The sequence below is a fragment of the Somniosus microcephalus genome, unplaced genomic scaffold (assembly GCF_052327205.1).
Source record: "Somniosus microcephalus isolate GS21.2 unplaced genomic scaffold, FLI_Smic_1.0 unresolved_chr3, whole genome shotgun sequence".
NCBI lineage: Eukaryota > Metazoa > Chordata > Chondrichthyes > Squaliformes > Somniosidae > Somniosus > Somniosus microcephalus.
Genome location: NW_028225181.1, coordinates 73,693,857 through 73,719,521, shown reverse-complemented (window position 1 = coordinate 73,719,521; position 25,665 = coordinate 73,693,857).

The window sequence follows — 25,665 nt, the reverse complement described above, 5'->3', positions numbered from 1 at the left end:
AAAACACACACACTCTCCAAAACATAAAACACGCTCCAAAACAAAACACACACTCCAGAACAAAACACACACACACTCCAAAGCAAAACACACACTCCAAAATAAAACACACACACTCTCCAATGCAAAACACACACTCCAAATCAAAACACACACTCCAAAACAAAACACACACACTCTCCAAATCAAAACACACACTCCAAAACAAAACACACAGTCTCCGAAACAAAACACACACTCCAAATCAAGACACACAGTCTCCAAAACAAAAAGAAACCCCAAAACAAAACACACACACTCTCTAAATCAAAACAAACACTCCAAAACAAAACACACACTCTCCAAAACAAAACACACACTCCAAAACAAAACCCACACTCCAAAACAAAATACACACTCCAAAATAAAACACACACACTCTCCAAAACAAAACACACACTCCAAAACAAAACACACACTCCAAAACAAAACACACACACTCTCTAAAACAAAACACACACTCCAAAAGAAAACACACACTCTCCAAAACAAATCTCACACTCCAAAACAAAACACACACTCCAAAACAAAACACACACACTTTCCAAAACAAAAAAAAACTCCAAAACAAAACACACACAATCTCCAAAACAACACACACACTCCATAACAAAACACACACACTCTCCAAAACAAAACACACACTCCAAATCAAAGCACTCACACTCTCCAAAGCAAATCACACACTCCAAAACAAAACACACACACTCTCCAAAACAGAACACACACTCCAAAGCAAAGCACTCACACTCTCGAAAGCAAAACACACGCTCCAAAATAAAACACACACACTCTCCAAAACAAAACACACACTCCAAAACAAAACACACACACTCTCCAAAACAAAACACACACTCCAAGTAAAAACACACACACTCTCCAAAACAAAACACACACTCCAAAGCAAAATACAGACTCCAAAACAAAACACACACACTCTCCAAACATAACACACACTCCAAAACAAAACACAACCTCTCCAAAACAAAACTCACACTCCAAAACAAAACAAAAACTCCAAAACAAAACACACACACTCTCCAAAACAAAACACACACTCCAAAACAAAACACACACACTCTCCAAAAAAAAACACACACTCCAAAACAAAACACACACTCTCCAAAACAAAATTCACACTCCAAAACAAGACACACACTCCAAAACAAAACACACGCTCTCCAAAGCAAAACACACACTCCAAAACAAAACACACACACTCTCCAGAACAAAACACACACTCCAAAACAAAACACACACACTCTCCAAAACATAAAACACACTCCAAAACAAAACACACACCCCAGAACAAAACACACACACACTCCAAAGCAAAACACACACTCCAAAATAAAACACACACACTCTCCCAAACAAAACACACATTCCAAATCAAAACACACACTCCAAAACAAAACACACACACTCTCCAAAACAAAACACACACTCCAAAACAAAACTCACACTCCAAAACAAAACACACATTCCAAAACAAAACACACACTCCAAAACAAAACACACACCCTCTCCAAAACAAAACACACACTCCAAAACAAAACACTCACACTCTGGAAAGCAAAACACACACTCCAAAACAAAACACACACACCAAAACAAAACACACACACACTCCAAAACAAAACACACACTCCAAAACAAAACACAGACTCTCCAAAACAAAACTCACACTCCAAAACAAAACCCACACTCCAAAACAAAACACTCACACTCTCCAAAGCAAAACACACACTCCAAAACAAAACACACACACTCTCCAGAACAAAACACACACCCCAAAACAAAACACACACACTCTCCAAAACAAAACACACACTCCAAAACAAAACACACACACTCTCCAAAAAAAACACACACTCCAAAACAAAACACACACTCCAAAACAAAACAAACACACTCTCCAAATAAAACACACACTCCAATACAAACACACACTCTGCAAAAAAATAACACACACTCCAAAACAAAACACACACACTCTCTAAAACAAAACATACACTCCAAAAGAAAACACACACTCTCCAAAACAGATCTCACCCTCCAAAACAAAACACACACTCCAACTCAAAACACACACACTCTCCAAAGCAAAAAAAACTCCAAAACAAAACACACACACTCTCCGAAACAAAACACACACTCCAAAACAAAACACACACACTCTCCAAAACAAAACACACACTCCTAATCAAAGCACTCACACTCTCCAAAGCAAAACACACACTCCAAAACAAAACACACACACTCTCCAAAACAGAACACACACTCCAAAGCAAAGCACTCACACTCTCCAAAGCAAAACACACACTCCAAATCAAAACACACACACTCTCCAAAACAAAACACACACTCCAAAACAAAACACACACACTCTCCAAAACAAAACACACACTCCAAATAAAAACACACACACTCTCCAAAACAAAACACACACTCCAAAACAAAACACACACTCCAAAACAAAACACACATACTCTCCAAAACAAAACACACACTCCAAAACAAAAAACACACATTCTCCAAAAAAAAACACACACTCCAAAACAAAACACACACTCTCCAAAACAAAACACACACTCCAAAACAAAACACGCACTCCAAAACAAAACACTCACACTCTCCAAAGCAAAACACACACTCCAAAACAAAACACACACACTCTCCAGAACAAAACACACACTCGAAAACAAAACACACACGCTCTCCAAAACATAAAACACACTCTAAAACAAAACACACACTCCAGAACAAAACACACACACACTCCAAAGCAAAACACACACTCCAAAACGAAACACACACACTCTCCAAAACAAAACACACACTCCAAATCAAGACACAGTCTCCAAAACAAAACACAGACTCCAAAACAAAACACACACTCCAAAACAAAACACACACACTGTCCAAAACAAAACACACACTCCAAAACAAAACACACACACTCTCCAAAACAAAACACACACTCCAAATCAAAGCACACACACTCTCCAAAACAAAACACACACTCCAAAACAAAACACACACAGTCTCCGAAAAAAACACACACTCCAAAACAAAACACACACTCTCCAAAAATAAACTCACACTCCAAAGCAAAACACACACTCCAAAACAAAACAGACGCACTCTCCAAAACAAAACACACACTCCAAAACAAAACGCACACACTCTCCAAAAAAAACACACGCTCCAAATCAAAACACACACTCTCCAAAACAAATCTCACACTCCAAAACAAAACACACACTCCAAAACAAAACACACACACTCTCCAAAACAAAACACACACTCCTAATCAAAGCACTCACACTCTCCAAAGCAAAACACACACTCCAAAACAAAACACACACACTCTCCAAAACAGAACACACACTCAAAAGCAAAGCACTCACACTCTCCAAAGCAAAACACACACTCCAAAACAAAACACACACACTCTCCAAAACAAAACACACACTCCAAAACAAAACACACACAGTCTCCGAAAAAAACACACACTCCAAAACAAAACACACACTCTCCAAAAATAAACTCACACTCCAAAGCAAAACACACACTCCAAAACAAAACACACACACTCTCCAAAACAAAACACACACTCCAAAACAAAACACACACACTCTCCAAAAAAAACACACTCCAAAACAAAACACACACTCTCCAAAACAAATCTCACACTCCAAAACAAAACACACACTCCAAAACAAAACACACACAATCTCCAAAACAAAACAAAGACTTCAAAACAAAACACACACTACAAAACAAAACACACACACTCTCCAAAAATAACACACACTCCAAAACAAAACACACACTCTCCAAAACAAAACTCACACTCCAAAACAAAACAAACACTCCAAAACAAAACACACACACTCTCCAAAACAAAACACACACTCCAAAACAAAAAACACGCATTCTCCAAAAAAAAACACACACTCCAAAACAAAACACACACTCTCCAAAACAAAACTCACACTCCAAAACAAAACACACACTCCAAAACAAAACACTCACACTCTCCAAAGCAAAACACACACTCCAAAACAAAACACACACACTCTCCAAAACAAAACACACACTCCAAATCAAAGCACACACACTCTCCAAAACAAAACACACACTCCAAAACAAAACACACACACTCACCGAAAAAAACACACACTCCAAAACAAAACACACACTCTCCAAAACAAAACTCACACTCCAAAGCAAAACACACACTCCAAAACAAAACACACACACTCTCCAAAACAAAACAAACACTCCAAAACAAAACACACACACTCTCCAAAAAAAAGACACACTCCAAAACAAAACACACACTCTCCAAAACAAATCTCACACTCCAAAACAAAACACACACTCCAAAACAAAACACACACACTCTCCAAAACAAAACAAAGACTCCAAAACAAAACACACACTCCAAAACAAAACACACACACTCTCCAAACAAAACACACACTCCAAAACAAAACACACACACTCTCCAAAACAAAACACACACTCCAAATCAAAACACACACACTCTCCAAAACAAAACACACATTCCAAAACAAAACACACACTCCAAAACAAAACACACACACTCTCCAAAACAATACACACACTCCAAAACAAAACACACACTCTCCAAAACAAAACACACACTCCAAAACAAAACACACACACTCTCCAAAAAAAACACACACTCCAAAACAAAACACACACTCCAAAACAAAACACTCACACTCTCCAAAGCAAAACACACACTCCAAAACAAAACACACACTCCAAAACAAAACACACACACTCTCCAAAACAAAACACACATTGCAAAACAAAACACACACTCTGCAAAACAAAACACACACTCCAAAAAAAAACACACACTCTCTCTAAAACAAACACACACTCCAGAAGAAAACACACACATTCTCTAAAACAAAACTCACCCTCCAAAACAAAACAAACACTCCAAAACAAAACACACACACTCTCCAAAACAAAACACACACTCCAAAACAAAAAACACACATTCTCCAAAAAAAAACACACACTCCAAAACAAAACACACACACTCTCCAAAACAAAAAAAACACTCCAAAACAAAACACACACACTCTCCAAAACAAAACACACACTCCAAAACAAAACACACACACTCTCCAAAACAAAAGACACACTCCAAAACAAAACACACGCACTCTGCAAAACAAAACACACGCTCCAAATCAAAACACACACTCCAAAACAAAACACACACACTCTCCAAAACAAAACACACACTCCAAAACAAAGCACACACACTCTCCAGAACAAAAAACACACTCCAAAACAAAACACTCACTCCAAAACAAAACACGCACAAACTCCAAAGCCAAACACACCCTCCAAAACAAAACACACACACTCTCCAAAACAAAACACACAATCCAAAACAAAAAACACACTCCAAAACAAAACACACACTCTCTCCAAAACAAAACACACACTCCAAAACAAAACACACACACTCTCCAAAACAAAACACACACTCCAAATAAAAACACACACAATCTCCAAAACAAAACACACACTTCAAAACAAAGCACACACTCCAAAACAAAACACACACACTCTCCAAAAAAAGCACACACTCCAAAACAAAACACACACTCTCCAAAACAAAACTCACACTCCAAAACAAAATAAACACTCCAAAGCAAAACACACACACTCTCCATAACAAAACACACACTCCAAAAAAAACACACACACTCTCCAAAAAAAACACGCACTCCAAAACAAAACACACACTCTCCAAAACAAAACTCACACTCCAAAACAAAACACACACTCCAAAACAAAACACTCACACTCTCCAAAGCAAAACACACACTCCAAAACAAAACACACACACTCTCCAGAACAAAACACACACTCCAAAACAAAACACACACACTCTCCAAAACATAAAACACACTCCAAAACAAAACACACACTCCAGAACAAAACACACACACACTCCAAAGCAAAACACACACTCCAAAATAAAACACACACACTCTCCAAAGCAAAACACACACTCCAAATCAAAACACACACTCCAAAACAAAACACACACACTCTCCAAATCAAAACACACACTCCAAAACAAAACACACAGTCTCCGAAACAAAACACACACTCCAAATCAAGACACACAGTCTCCAAAACAAAAAGAAACCCCAAAACAAAACACACACACTCTCTAAATCAAAACACACACTCCAAAACAAAACACACACTCTCCAAAACAAAACACACACTCCAAAACAAAACCCACACTCCAAAACAAAATACACACTCCAAAATAAAACACACACACTCTTCAAAACAAAAAAAAACTCCAAAACAAAACACACACACTCTCCAAAACAAAACACACACTCCAAAACAAAACACACACCATCTCCAAAACAAAACACACACAACAAAACAAAACACTCACACTCTCCAAAGCAAAACACACACTCCAAAACAAAACACACACACCAAAACAAAACACACACACTCTCCAAAACAAAACACACACTCCAAAACAAAACACACACTCCAAAACAAAACACACACACTCTCCAAAACAAAACACTCATTGCAAAACAAAACACACACTCTGCAAAACAAAACACACACTCCAAAAAAAAAACACACACTCTCTCTAAAACAAAACACACACTCCAGAAGAAAACACACACATTCTCCAAAACAAAGCTCACCCTCCGAAACAAAACACACACTCCAAAACAAAACACACACACTCTCCAAAACCAAAAAACACTCCAAAACAAAAGACACACACTCTCCAAAACAAAACACACACTCCAAAACAAAACACACACACTCTCCAAAACAAAACACACACTCCAAAACAAAACACACGCACTCTCCAAAACAAAACACACGCTCCAAATCAAAACACACATTCCAAAACAAAACACACACACTCTCCAAAACAAAACACACACTCCAAAACAAAACACACACACTCTCCAAAACAGAACACACACTCCAAATAAAAACACACACACTCTCCAAAACAAAACACACACTCCAAAACAAAACACACACACTCTCCAGAACAAAAAACACACTCCAAAACAAAACACTCACTCCAAAACAAAACACGCTCACACTCCAAAGCCAAACACACCCTCCAAAACAAAACACACACTCTCCAAAACAAAACACACAATCCAAAACAAAAAACAGACTCCAAAACAAAACACACACACTCTCCAAAACAAAACACACACTCCAAAACAAAACACACACACTCTCCAAAACAAAACACACACTCCAAATAAAAACACACACACTCTCCAAAACAAAACACACACTTCAAAACAAAACACACACTCCAAAACAAAACACACACACTCTCCAAAAAAAGCACACACTCCAAAACAAAACACACACACTCCAAAACAAAACTCACACTCCAAAACAAAACAAACACTCCAAAGCAAAACACACACACGCTCCAAATCAAAACACACACTCCAAAACAAAACACACACACTCTCCAGAACAAAACACACACTCCAAAACAAAACACACACACTCTCCAAAACATAAAACACACTCCAAAACAAAACACACACTCCAGAACAAAACACACACACACTCCAAAGCAAAACACACACTCCAAAATAAAACACACACACTCTCCAAAGCAAAACACACACTCCAAATCAAAACACACACTCCAAAACAAAACACACACACTCTCCAAAACAAACCACACACTCTAAAACAAAACACACAGTCTCCGAAACAAAACACACACTCCAAATCAAGACACACAGTCTCCAAAACAAAAAGAAATCCCAAAACAAAACACACACACTCTCTAAAACAAAACACACACTCCAAAACAAAACACACACTCTCCAAAACAATACACACACTCGAAAACAAAACCCACACTCCAAAACAAAACACACACTCCAAAACAAAACACACACACTCTCCAAAACAAAAAAAAACCCCAAAACAAAACACACACACTCTCCAAAACAAAACACACACTCCAAAACAAAACACACACCATCTCCATAACAAAACACACACGCCAAAACAAAACACTCACACTCTCCAAAGCAAAACATACACTCCAAAACAAAACACACACACCAAAACAAAACACACACACTCTCCAAAACAAAACACACACTCCAAAACAAAACACACACTCCAAAACAAAACACACACACACTCCAAAGCAAAACACACACTCCAAAACAAAACACACACTCTCCAAAGCAAAACACAGACTCCAAAACAAAACACACACTCCAATAAAAAACACACACACTCTCCAAAACAAAACACACACTCCAAAACAAAACACACATACTCTCCAAAACAAAACACACACTCCAAATCAAAATACACACACTCTCCAAAACAAAACACACACTCCAAAATAAAACACACACACTCTCCAAAAAAAACACACACTCCAAAACAGAAGACACACTCTCCAAAACAAAACTCTCACTCCAAAACAAAATACACACTCCAAAACAAAACACACTCACTCTCCAAAACGAAACAAACACTCCAAAACAAAACACACACACTCTCCAAAAAAAACACACACTCCAAAACAATACACACTCTCCAAAACAAAACTCACACTCCAAAACAAAACAAACACTGCAAAAGAAAACACACACATTCTCCAAAACAAAACTCACCCTCCAAAACAAAACACACACTACAAAACAAAACACACACACTCTCCAAAACAAAAAAAAACTCCAAAACAAAACACACACACGCTCCAAATCAAAACACACACTCCAAAACAAAACACACACACTCTCCAGAACAAAACACACACTCCAAAACAAAACACACACACTCTCCAAAACATAAAACACACTCCAAAACAAAACACACACTCCAGAACAAAACACACACACACTCCAAAGCAAAACACACACTCCAAAATAAAACACACACACTCTCCAAAGCAAAACACACACTCCAAATCAAAACACACACTCCAAAACAAAACACACACACTCTCCAAAACAAACCACACACTCCAAAACAAAACACACAGTCTCCGAAACAAAACTCACACTCCAAAGCAAAACACACACTCCAAAACAAAACACACACACTCTCCAAAACAAAACACACACTCCAAAACAAAACACACACACTCTCCAAAAAAAGACACACTCCAAAACAAAACACACACTCTCCAAAACAAATCTCACACTCCAAAACAAAACACACACTCCAAAACAAAACACACACACTCTCCAAAACAAAACAAAGACTCCAAAACAAAACACACACTCCAAAACAAAACACACACACTCTCCAAACAAAACACACACTCCAAAACAAAACACACACACTCTCCAAAACAAAACACACACTCCAAATCAAAACACACACACTCTCCAAAACAAAACACACATTCCAAAACAAAACACACACTCCAAAACAAAACACACACACTCTCCAAAACAATACACACACTCCAAAACAAAACACACACACTCTCCAAAACAAAACACACACTCCAAAACAAAACACACGCACTCTCCAAAAAAAACACACACTCCAAAACAAAACACACAATCTCCAAAACAAAACTCACACTCCAAAACAAAACACACACTCCAAAACAAAACACTCACACTCTCCAAAGCAAAACACACACTCCAAAACAAAACACACACTCCAAAACAAAACACACACACTCTCCAAAACTAAACACACATTGCAAAACAAAACACACACTCTGCAAAACAAAACACACACTCCAAAAAAAAACACACACTCTCTCTAAAACAAACACACACTCCAGAAGAAAACACACACATTCTCTAAAACAAAACTCACCCTCCAAAACAAAACAAACACTCCAAAACAAAACACACACACTCTCCAAAACAAAACACACACTCCAAAACAAAAAACACACATTCTCCAAAAAAAAACACACACTCCAAAACAAAACACACACACTCTCCAAAACAAAAAAAACACTCCAAAACAAAACACACACACTCTCCAAAACAAAACACACACTCCAAAACAAAACACACACACTCTCCAAAACAAAAGACACACTCCAAAACAAAACACACGCACTCTGCAAAACAAAACACACGCTCCAAATCAAAACACACACTCCAAAACAAAACACACACACTCTCCAAAACAAAACACACACTCCAAAACAAAACACACACACTCTCCGAAACAAAACACACACTCCAAATAGAAACACACACACTCTCCAAAACAAAACACACACTCCAAAACAAAGCACACACACTCTCCAGAACAAAAAACACACTCCAAAACGAAACACTCACTCCAAAACAAAACACGCACACACTCCAAAGCCAAACACACCCTCCAAAACAAAACACACACACTCTCCAAAACAAAACACACAATCCAAAACAAAAAACACACTCCAAAACAAAACACACACTCTCTCCAAAACAAAACACACACTCCAAAACAAAACACACACACTCTCCAAAACAAAACACACACTCCAAATAAAAACACACACAATCTCCAAAACAAAACACACACTTCAAAACAAAGCACACACTCCAAAACAAAACACACACACTCTCCAAAAAAAGCACACACTCCAAAACAAAACACATACTCTCCAAAACAAAACTCACACTCCAAAACAAAACAAACACTCCAAAGCAAAACACACACACTCTCCATAACAAAACACACACTCCAAAAAAAACACACACACTCTCCAAAAAAAACACGCACTCCAAAACAAAACACTCACTCTCCAAAACAAAACTCACACTCCAAAACAAAACACACACTCCAAAACAAAACACTCACACTCTCCAAAGCAAAACACACACTCCAAAACAAAATACACACACTCTCCAGAACAAAACACACACTCCAAAACAAAACACACACACTCTCCAAAACATAAAACACGCTCCAAAACAAAACACACACTCCAGAACAAAACACACACACACTCCAAAGCAAAACACACACTCCAAAATAAAACACACACACTCTCCAATGCAAAACACACACTCCAAATCAAAACACACACTCCAAAACAAAACACACACACTCTCCAAATCAAAACACACACTCCAAAACAAAACACACAGTCTCCGAAACAAAACACACACTCCAAATCAAGACACACAGTCTCCAAAACAAAAAGAAACCCCAAAACAAAACACACACACTCTCTAAATCAAAACACACACTCCAAAACAAAACACACACTCTCCAAAACAAAACACACACTCCAAAACAAAACCCACACTCCAAAACAAAATACACACTCCAAAATAAAACACACACACTCTCCAAAACAAAACACACACTCCAAAACAAAACACACACTCCAAAACAAAACACACACACTCTCTAAAACAAAACACACACTCCAAAAGAAAACACACACTCTCCAAAACAAATCTCACACTCCAAAACAAAACACACACTCCAAAACAAAACACACACACTTTCCAAAACAAAAAAAAACTCCAAAACAAAACACACACAATCTCCAAAACAACACACACACTCCATAACAAAACACACACACTCTCCAAAACAAAACACACACTCCAAATCAAAGCACTCACACTCTCCAAAGCAAATCACACACTCCAAAACAAAACACACACACTCTCCAAAACAGAACACACACTCCAAAGCAAAGCACTCACACTCTCGAAAGCAAAACACACGCTCCAAAATAAAACACACACACTCTCCAAAACAAAACACACACTCCAAAACAAAACACACACACTCTCCAAAACAAAACACACACTCCAAGTAAAAACACACACACTCTCCAAAACAAAACACACACTCCAAAGCAAAATACAGACTCCAAAACAAAACACACACACTCTCCAAACATAACACACACTCCAAAACAAAACACAACCTCTCCAAAACAAAACTCACACTCCAAAACAAAACAAAAACTCCAAAACAAAACACACACACTCTCCAAAACAAAACACACACTCCAAAACAAAACACACACACTCTCCAAAAAAAAACACACACTCCAAAACAAAACACACACTCTCCAAAACAAAATTCACACTCCAAAACAAGACACACACTCCAAAACAAAACACACGCTCTCCAAAGCAAAACACACACTCCAAAACAAAACACACACACTCTCCAGAACAAAACACACACTCCAAAACAAAACACACACACTCTCCAAAACATAAAACACACTCCAAAACAAAACACACACCCCAGAACAAAACACACACACACTCCAAAGCAAAACACACACTCCAAAATAAAACACACACACTCTCCCAAACAAAACACACATTCCAAATCAAAACACACACTCCAAAACAAAACACACACACTCTCCAAAACAAAACACACACTCCAAAACAAAACTCACACTCCAAAACAAAACACACATTCCAAAACAAAACACACACTCCAAAACAAAACACACACCCTCTCCAAAACAAAACACACACTCCAAAACAAAACACTCACACTCTGGAAAGCAAAACACACACTCCAAAACAAAACACACACACCAAAACAAAACACACACACACTCCAAAACAAAACACACACTCCAAAACAAAACACAGACTCTCCAAAACAAAACTCACACTCCAAAACAAAACCCACACTCCAAAACAAAACACTCACACTCTCCAAAGCAAAACACACACTCCAAAACAAAACACACACACTCTCCAGAACAAAACACACACCCCAAAACAAAACACACACACTCTCCAAAACAAAACACACACTCCAAAACAAAACACACACACTCTCCAAAAAAAACACACACTCCAAAACAAAACACACACTCTCCAAAAAAAGACTCACACTCCAAAACAAAACACACACTCCAAAACAAAACAAACACACTCTCCAAATAAAACACACACTCCAATACAAACACACACTCTGCAAAAAAATAACACACACTCCAAAACAAAACACACACACTCTCTAAAACAAAACATACACTCCAAAAGAAAACACACACTCTCCAAAACAGATCTCACCCTCCAAAACAAAACACACACTCCAACTCAAAACACACATACTCTCCAAAGCAAAAAAAACTCCAAAACAAAACACACACACTCTCCGAAACAAAACACACACTCCAAAACAAAACACACACACTCTCCAAAACAAAACACACACTCCTAATCAAAGCACTCACACTCTCCAAAGCAAAACACACACTCCAAAACAAAACACACACACTCTCCAAAACAGAACACACACTCCAAAGCAAAGCACTCACACTCTCCAAAGCAAAACACACACTCCAAATCAAAACACACACACTCTCCAAAACAAAACACACACTCCAAAACAAAACACACACACTCTCCAAAACAAAACACACACTCCAAATAAAAACACACACACTCTCCAAAACAAAACACACACTCCAAAACAAAACACACACTCCAAAACAAAACACACACACTCTCCAAAAATAACACACACTCCAAAACAAAACACACACTCTCCAAAACAAAACTCACACTCCAAAACAAAACAAACACTCCAAAACAAAACACACATACTCTCCAAAACAAAACACACACTCCAAAACAAAAAACACACATTCTCCAAAAAAAAACACACACTCCAAAACAAAACACACACTCTCCAAAACAAAACACACACTCCAAAACAAAACACGCACTCCAAAACAAAACACTCACACTCTCCAAAGCAAAACACACACTCCAAAACAAAACACACACACTCTCCAGAACAAAACACACACTCGAAAACAAAACACACACGCTCTCCAAAACATAAAACACACTCTAAAACAAAACACACACTCCAGAACAAAACACACACACACTCCAAAGCAAAACACACACTCCAAAACGAAACACACACACTCTCCAAAACAAAACACACACTCCAAATCAAGACACAGTCTCCAAAACAAAACACAGACTCCAAAACAAAACACACACTCCAAAACAAAACACACACACTGTCCAAAACAAAACACACACTCCAAAACAAAACACACACACTCTCCAAAACAAAACACACACTCCAAATCAAAGCACACACACTCTCCAAAACAAAACACACACTCCAAAACAAAACACACACAGTCTCCGAAAAAAACACACACTCCAAAACAAAACACACACTCTCCAAAAATAAACTCACACTCCAAAGCAAAACACACACTCCAAAACAAAACAGACGCACTCTCCAAAACAAAACACACACTCCAAAACAAAACGCACACACTCTCCAAAAAAAACACACGCTCCAAATCAAAACACACACTCTCCAAAACAAATCTCACACTCCAAAACAAAACACACACTCCAAAACAAAACACACACACTCTCCAAAACAAAACACACACTCCTAATCAAAGCACTCACACTCTCCAAAGCAAAACACACACTCCAAAACAAAACACACACACTCTCCAAAACAGAACACACACTCAAAAGCAAAGCACTCACACTCTCCAAAGCAAAACACACACTCCAAAACAAAACACACACACTCTCCAAAACAAAACACACACTCCAAAACAAAACACACACAGTCTCCGAAAAAAACACACACTCCAAAACAAAACACACACTCTCCAAAAATAAACTCACACTCCAAAGCAAAACACACACTCCAAAACAAAACACACACACTCTCCAAAACAAAACACACACTCTAAAACAAAACACACACACTCTCCAAAAAAAACACACTCCAAAACAAAACACACACTCTCCAAAACAAATCTCACACTCCAAAACAAAACACACACTCCAAAACAAAACACACACAATCTCCAAAACAAAACAAAGACTTCAAAACAAAACACACACTACAAAACAAAACACACACACTCTCCAAAAATAACACACACTCCAAAACAAAACACACACTCTCCAAAACAAAACTCACACTCCAAAACAAAACAAACACTCCAAAACAAAACACACACACTCTCCAAAACAAAACACACACTCCAAAACAAAAAACACGCATTCTCCAAAAAAAAACACACACTCCAAAACAAAACACACACTCTCCAAAACAAAACTCACACTCCAAAACAAAACACACACTCCAAAACAAAACACTCACACTCTCCAAAGCAAAACACACACTCCAAAACAAAACACACACACTCTCCAAAACAAAACACACACTCCAAATCAAAGCACACACACTCTCCAAAACAAAACACACACTCCAAAACAAAACACACACACTCACCGAAAAAAACACACACTCCAAAACAAAACACACACTCTCCAAAACAAAACTCACACTCCAAAGCAAAACACACACTCCAAAACAAAACACACACACTCTCCAAAACAAAACAAACACTCCAAAACAAAACACACACACTCTCCAAAAAAAAGACACACTCCAAAACAAAACACACACTCTCCAAAAGAAATCTCACACTCCAAAACAAAACACACACTCCAAAACAAAACACACACACTCTCCAAAACAAAACAAAGACTCCAAAACAAAACACACACTCCAAAACAAAACACACACACTCTCCAAACAAAACACACACTCCAAAACAAAACACACACACTCTCCAAAACAAAACACACACTCCAAATCAAAACACACACACTCTCCAAAACAAAACACACATTCCAAAACAAAACACACACTCCAAAACAAAACACACACACTCTCCAAAACAATACACACACTCCAAAACAAAACACACACTCTCCAAAACAAAACACACACTCCAAAACAAAACACACACACTCTCCAAAAAAAACACACACTCCAAAACAAAACACACACTCCAAAACAAAACACTCACACTCTCCAAAGCAAAACACACACTCCAAAACAAAACACACACTCCAAAACAAAACACACACACTCTCCAAAACAAAACACACATTGCAAAACAAAACACACACTCTGCAAAACAAAACACACACTCCAAAAAAAAACACACACTCTCTCTAAAACAAACACACACTCCAGAAGAAAACACACACATTCTCTAAAACAAAACTCACCCTCCAAAGCAAAACAAACACTCCAAAACAAAACACACACACTCTCCAAAACAAAACACACACTCCAAAACAAAAAACACACATTCTCCAAAAAAAAACACACACTCCAAAACAAAACACACACACTCTCCAAAACAAAAAAAACACTCCAAAACAAAACACACACACTCTCCAAAACAAAACACACACTCCAAAACAAAACACACACACTCTCCAAAACAAAAGACACACTCCAAAACAAAACACACGCACTCTGCAAAACAAAACACACGCTCCAAATCAAAACACACACTCCAAAACAAAACACACACACTCTCCAAAACAAAACACACACTCCAAAACAAAGCACACACACTCTCCAGAACAAAAAACACACTCCAAAACAAAACACTCACTCCAAAACAAAACACGCACAAACTCCAAAGCCAAACACACCCTCCAAAACAAAACACACACACTCTCCAAAACAAAACACACAATCCAAAACAAAAAACACACTCCAAAACAAAACACACACTCTCTCCAAAACAAAACACACACTCCAAAACAAAACACACACACTCTCCAAAACAAAACACACACTCCAAATAAAAACACACACAATCTCCAAAACAAAACACACACTTCAAAACAAAGCACACACTCCAAAACAAAACACACACACTCTCCAAAAAAAGCACACACTCCAAAACAAAACACACACTCTCCAAAACAAAACTCACACTCCAAAACAAAACAAACACTCCAAAGCAAAACACACACACTCTCCATAACAAAACACACACTCCAAAAAAAACACACACACTCTCCAAAAAAAACACGCACTCCAAAACAAAACACACACTCTCCAAAACAAAACTCACACTCCAAAACAAAACACACACTCCAAAACAAAACACTCACACTCTCCAAAGCAAAACACACACTCCAAAACAAAACACACACACTCTCCAGAACAAAACACACACTCCAAAACAAAACACACACACTCTCCAAAACATAAAACACACTCCAAAACAAAACACACACTCCAGAACAAAACACACACACACTCCAAAGCAAAACACACACTCCAAAATAAAACACACACACTCTCCAAAGCAAAACACACACTCCAAATCAAAACACACACTCCAAAACAAAACACACACACTCTCCAAATCAAAACACACACTCCAAAACAAAACACACAGTCTCCGAAACAAAACACACACTCCAAATCAAGACACACAGTCTCCAAAACAAAAAGAAACCCCAAAACAAAACACACACACTCTCTAAATCAAAACACACACTCCAAAACAAAACACACACTCTCCAAAACAAAACACACACTCCAAAACAAAACCCACACTCCAAAACAAAATACACACTCCAAAATAAAACACACACACTCTTCAAAACAAAAAAAAACTCCAAAACAAAACACACACACTCTCCAAAACAAAACACACACTCCAAAACAAAACACACACCATCTCCAAAACAAAACACACACAACAAAACAAAACACTCACACTCTCCAAAGCAAAACACACACTCCAAAACAAAACACACACACCAAAACAAAACACACACACTCTCCAAAACAAAACACACACTCCAAAACAAAACACACACTCCAAAACAAAACACACACACTCTCCAAAACAAAACACTCATTGCAAAACAAAACACACACTCTGCAAAACAAAACACACACTCCAAAAAAAAAACACACACTCTCTCTAAAACAAAACACACACTCCAGAAGAAAACACACACATTCTCCAAAACAAAGCTCACCCTCCGAAACAAAACACACACTCCAAAACAAAACACACACACTCTCCAAAACAAAAAAACACTCCAAAACAAAAGACACACACTCTCCAAAACAAAACACACACTCCAAAACAAAACACACACACTCTCCAAAACAAAACACACACTCCAAAACAAAACACACGCACTCTCCAAAACAAAACACACGCTCCAAATCAAAACACACATTCCAAAACAAAACACACACACTCTCCAAAACAAAACACACACTCCAAAACAAAACACACACACTCTCCAAAACAGAACACACACTCCAAATAAAAACACACACACTCTCCAAAACAAAACACACACTCCAAAACAAAACACACACACTCTCCAGAACAAAAAACACACTCCAAAACAAAACACTCACTCCAAAACAAAACACGCTCACACTCCAAAGCCAAACACACCCTCCAAAACAAAACACACACTCTCCAAAACAAAACACACAATCCAAAACAAAAAACAGACTCCAAAACAAAACACACACACTCTCCAAAACAAAACACACACTCCAAAACAAAACACACACACTCTCCAAAACAAAACACACACTCCAAATAAAAACACACACACTCTCCAAAACAAAACACACACTTCAAAACAAAACACACACTCCAAAACAAAACACACACACTCTCCAAAAAAAGCACACACTCCAAAACAAAACACACACACTCCAAAACAAAACTCACACTCCAAAACAAAACAAACACTCCAAAGCAAAACACACACACGCTCCAAATCAAAACACACACTCCAAAACAAAACACACACACTCTCCAGAACAAAACACACACTCCAAAACAAAACACACACACTCTCCAAAACATAAAACACACTCCAAAACAAAACACACACTCCAGAACAAAACACACACACACTCCAAAGCAAAACACACACTCCAAAATAAAACACACACACTCTCCAAAGCAAAACACACACTCCAAATCAAAACACACACTCCAAAACAAAACACACACACTCTCCAAAACAAACCACACACTCTAAAACAAAACACACAGTCTCCGAAACAAAACACACACTCCAAATCAAGACACACAGTCTCCAAAACAAAAAGAAATCCCAAAACAAAACACACACACTCTCTAAAACAAAACACACACTCCAAAACAAAACACACACTCTCCAAAACAATACACACACTCGAAAACAAAACCCACACTCCAAAACAAAACACACACTCCAAAACAAAACACACACACTCTCCAAAACAAAAAAAAACCCCAAAACAAAACACACACACTCTCCAAAACAAAACACACACTCCAAAACAAAACACACACCATCTCCATAACAAAACACACACGCCAAAACAAAACACTCACACTCTCCAAAGCAAAACATACACTCCAAAACAAAACACACACACCAAAACAAAACACACACACTCTCCAAAACAAAACACACACTCCAAAACAAAGCACACACTCCAAAACAAAACACACACACACTCCAAAGCAAAACACACACTCCAAATCAAAACACACACTCTCCAAAGCAAAGCACAGACTCCAAAACAAAACACACACTCCAATAAAAAACACACACACTCTCCAAAACAAAACACACACTCCAAAACAAAACACACATACTCTCCAAAACAAAACACACACTCCAAATCAAAATACACACACTCTCCAAAACAAAACACACACTCCAAAATAAAACACACACACTCTCCAAAAAAAACACACACTCCAAAACAGAAGACACACTCTCCAAAACAAAACTCTCACTCCAAAACAAAATACACACTCCAAAACAAAACACACTCACTCTCCAAAACAAAACAAACACTCCAAAACAAAACACACACACTCTCCAAAAAAAACACACACTCCAAAACAATACACACTCTCCAAAACAAAACTCACACTCCAAAACAAAACAAACACTGCAAAAGAAAACACACACATTCTCCAAAACAAAACTCACCCTCCAAAACAAAACACACACTACAAAACAAAACACACACACTCTCCAAAACAAAAAAAAACTCCAAAACAAAACACACACATGCTCCAAATCAAAACACACACTCCAAAACAAAACACACACACTCTCCAGAACAAAACACACACTCCAAAACAAAACACACACACTCTCCAAAACATAAAACACACTCCAAAACAAAACACACACTCCAGAACAAAACACACACACACTCCAAAGCAAAACACACACTCCAAAATAAAACACACACACTCTCCAAAGCAAAACACACACTCCAAATCAAAACACACACTCCAAAACAAAACACACACACTCTCCAAAACAAACCACACACTCCAAAACAAAACACACAGTCTCCGAAACAAAACTCACACTCCAAAGCAAAACACACACTCCAAAACAAAACACACACACTCTCCAAAACAAAACACACACTCCAAAACAAAACACACACACTCTCCAAAAAAAGACACACTCCAAAACAAAACACACACTCTCCAAAACAAATCTCACACTCCAAAACAAAACACACACTCCAAAACAAAACACACACACTCTCCAAAACAAAACAAAGACTCCAAAACAAAACACACACTCCAAAACAAAACACACACACTCTCCAAACAAAACACACACTCCAAAACAAAACACACACACTCTCCAAAACAAAACACACACTCCAAATCAAAACACACACACTCTCCAAAACAAAACACACATTCCAAAACAAAACACACACTCCAAAACAAAACACACACACTCTCCAAAACAATACACACACTCCAAAACAAAACACACACACTCTCCAAAACAAAACACACACTCCAAAACAAAACACACGCACTCTCCAAAAAAAACACACACTCCAAAACAAAACACACAATCTCCAAAACAAAACTCACACTCCAAAACAAAACACACACTCCAAAACAAAACACTCACACTCTCCAAAGCAAAACACACACTCCAAAACAAAACACACACTCCAAAACAAAACACACACACTCTCCAAAACTAAACACACATTGCAAAACAAAACACACACTCTGCAAAACAAAACACACACTCCAAAAAAAAACACACACTCTCTCTAAAACAAACACACACTCCAGAAGAAAACACACACATTCTCTAAAACAAAACTCACCCTCCAAAACAAAACAAACACTCCAAAACAAAACACACACACTCTCCAAAACAAAACACACACTCCAAAACAAAAAACACACATTCTCCAAAAAAAAACACACACTCCAAAACAAAACACACACACTCTCCAAAACAAAAAAAACACTCCAAAACAAAACACACACACTCTCCAAAACAAAACACACACTCCAAAACAAAACACACACACTCTCCAAAACAAAAGACACACTCCAAAACAAAACACACGCACTCTCCAAAACATAAAACACACTCCAAAACAAAACACACACTCCAGAACAAAACACACACACACTCCAAAGCAAAACACACACTCCAAAATAAAACACACACACTCTCCAAAGCAAAACACACACTCCAAATCAAAACACACACTCCAAAACAAAACACACACACTCTCCAAAACAAACCACACACTCCAAAACAAAACACACAGTCTCCGAAACAAAACACACACTCCAAATCAAGACACACAGTCTCCAAAACAAAAAGAAATCCCAAAACAAAACACACACACTCTCTAAAACAAAACACACACTCCAAAACAAAACACACACTCTCCAAAACAATACACACACTCGAAAACAAAACCCACACTCCAAAACAAAACACACACTCCAAAACAAAACACACACACTCTCCAAAACAAAAAAAAACCCCAAAACAAAACACACACACTCTCCAAAACAAAACACACACTCCAAAACAAAACACACACCATCTCCATAACAAAACACACACGCCAAAACAAAACACTCACACTCTCCAAAGCAAAACATACACTCCAAAACAAAACACTCACTCCAAAACAAAACACGCACACACTCCAAAGCCAAACACACTCTCCAAAACAAAACACACACTCTCCAAATCAAAACTCACACTCCAAAACAAAACAAACACTCCAAAGCAAAACACACACACTCTCCATAACAAAACACTCACTCCAAAACAAAACACGCACACACTCCAAAGCTAAACACACCCTCCAAAACAAAACACACACACTCTCCAAAACAAAACACACAATCCAAAACAAAAAACACACTCCAAAACAAAACACACACTCTCTCCAAAACAAAACACAAACTCCAAAACAAAACACACACACTCTCCAAAACAAAACACACACTCCAAATAAAAACACACACAATCTCCAAAACAAAACACACACTTCAAAACAATGCACACACTCCAAAACAAAACACACACACTCTCCAAAAAAAGCACACACTCCAAAACAAAACACACACTCTCCAAAACAAAACTCACACTCCAAAACAAAACAAACACTCCAAAGCAAAACACACACACTCTCCATAACAAAACACACACTCCAAAAAAAACACACACACTCTCCAAAAAAAACACACACTCCAAAACAAAACACACACTCTCCAAAACAAAACTCACACTCCAAAACAAAACATACACTCCAAAACAAAACACTCACACTCTCCAAAGCAAAACACACACTCCAAAACAAAACACACACACTCTCCAGAACAAAACACACACTCCAAAACAAAACACACACACTCTCCAAAACATAAAACACACTCCAAAACAAAACACACACTCCAGAACAAAACACACACACACTCCAAAGCAAAACACACACTCCAAAATAAAACACACACACTCTCCAAAGCAAAACACACACTCCAAATCAAAACACACACTCCAAAACAAAACACACACACTCTCTAAAACAAAACACACACTCCAAAACAAAACACACACTCTCCAAAACAATACACACACTCGAAAACAAAACCCACACTCCAAAACAAAACACACACTCCAAAACAAAACACACACACTCTCCAAAACAAAAAAAAACCCCAAAACAAAACACACACACTCTCCAAAACAAAACACACACCATCTCCATAACAAAACACACACGCCAAAACAAAACACTCACACTCTCCAAAGCAAAACATACACTCCAAAACAAAACACACACACCAAAACAAAACACACACACTCTCCAAAACAAAACACACACTCCAAAACAAAACACACACTCCAAAACAAAACACACACACACTCCAAAGCAAAACACACACTCCAAAACAAAACACACACTCTCCAAAGCAAAACACAGACTCCAAAACAAAACACACACTCCAATAAAAAACACACACACTCTCCAAAACAAAACACACACTCCAAAACAAAACACACATACTCTCCAAAACAAAACACTCACTCCAAATCAAAATACACACACTCTCCAAAACAAAACACACACTCCAAAATAAAACACACACACTCTCCAAAAAAAACACACACTCCAAAACAGAAGACACACTCTCCAAAACAAAACTCTCACTCCAAAACAAAATACACACTCCAAAACAAAACACACACACTCTCCAAAATAAAACACACACTCCAAAACAAAACACACACACTCTCCAAAAAAAACACACACTCCAAAACAAAACACACTCTCCAAAACAAAACTCACACTCCAAAACAAAACACACACTGCAAAAGAAAACACACACATTCTCCAAAACAAAACTCACCCTCCAAAACAAAACACACACTACAAAACAAAACACACACACTCTCCAAAACAAAAAAAAACTCCAAAACAAAACACACACACTCTCCAAAACAAAACACACACTCCAAAACAAAACACACACACTCTCCGAAACAAAACACACGCTCCAAAGCAAAACACTCACACTCTCCAAAGCAAAACACACACTCCAAAACAAAACACAAACATTCTCCAGAACAAAACACACACACCAAAACAAAACACACGCACTCTCCAAAACAAAACTCACACTCCAAAACAAAACACACACACACTCCAAAGCAAAACACACCCTCCAACACAAAACACACACACTCTCCAAAACAAAACACACAATCCAAAACAAAACACACACTCCAAAACAAAACACACACACTCTCCAAAACAAAATACACACTCCAAAACAAAACACACACACTCTCCAAAACAAAACACACACTCCAAATAAAAAGACACACACGCTCCAAAACAAAACACACACTCCAAAACAAAACACAAACACTCTCCAGAAAAACACACACTCCAAAACAAAACACACACTCTCCAAAACAAAACTCACACTCCAAAACAAAAGAAACACTCCAAAACAAAACACACACACTCTCCATAACAAAACACACACTCCAAAAAAAAACACACACACTCTCCAAAAAAAACACACACTCCAAAACAAAACACACACTCTCCAAAACATAAAACACACTCCAAAACAAAACACACACTCCAGAACAAAACACACACACACTCCAAAGCAAAACACACACAGTAAAATAAAACACACACACTCTCCAAAACAAAACACACACACTCTCCAAAACAAAACACACACTCCAAAACAAAACACACACAGGCTCCAAAACAAAACACACACTCCAAATCAAGACACACAGTCTCCAAAACAAAAAGAAACTCCAAAACAAAACACACACACTCTCTAAAACAAAACACACACTCCTAGACAAAACACACACTCTCCAAAACAAAACACACACTCCAACACGAAACTCACACTCCAAAACAAAACACACACTCCAAAACAAAACACACACACACTCCAAAACAAAAAAAAACTCCAAAACAAAACACACACACTCTCCAAAACAAAACACACACTCCAAAACAAAACACACACCCTCTCCAAAACAAAACACACACTCCAGAACAAAACACTCACACTCTCCAAAGCAAAACACACACTCCAAAACAAAACACACACCAAAACAAAACACACACACTCTCCAAAACAAAACACACACTCCAAAACAAAACCAACACTCCATAACAAAACACACACACACTCCAAAGCAAAACACACACTCCAAAACAAAACACACACTCTCCAAAACAAAACACAGACTTCAAAACAAAACACACACTCCAAAAAAAAACACACACACTCTCCAAAACAAAACACACACTCCAAAACAAAACACACACACTCTCCAAAACAAAACACACACTCCAAATCAAAACACACACACTCTCCAAAACAAAACAAAACACTCCAAAATAAAACAGACACACTCTACAAAAGAAACCACTCCAAAACAGAAGACACACTCTCCAAAATAAAACTCACACTCCAAAACAAAACACACACTCCAAAACAAAATACACACACTCTCCAAAACAAAACACACACTCCAAAACAAAACACATACACTCTCCAAAAAAAAACCACACACTCCAAAACAAAACACACACTCTCCAAAACAAAACTCACACTCCAAAACAAAACACACGCTCCAAAACAAAAAACTCCAACTCTCCAAAGCAATTCACACACTCCAAAACAAAACACAGACACTCTCCAGAACAAAACACACACTCCAAAACAAAACACACACTCTCTCCAAAACAAAACACACACTCCTGAACAAAACACACACTCCAGAACAAAACACACACACACTCCAAAGCAAAACACAAACTCCAATACAAAACACACACTCTCCAAAACAAAACACACACTCCACAACAAAACAGACACATGCTCCAAAACAAAACACACACTCCAAATCA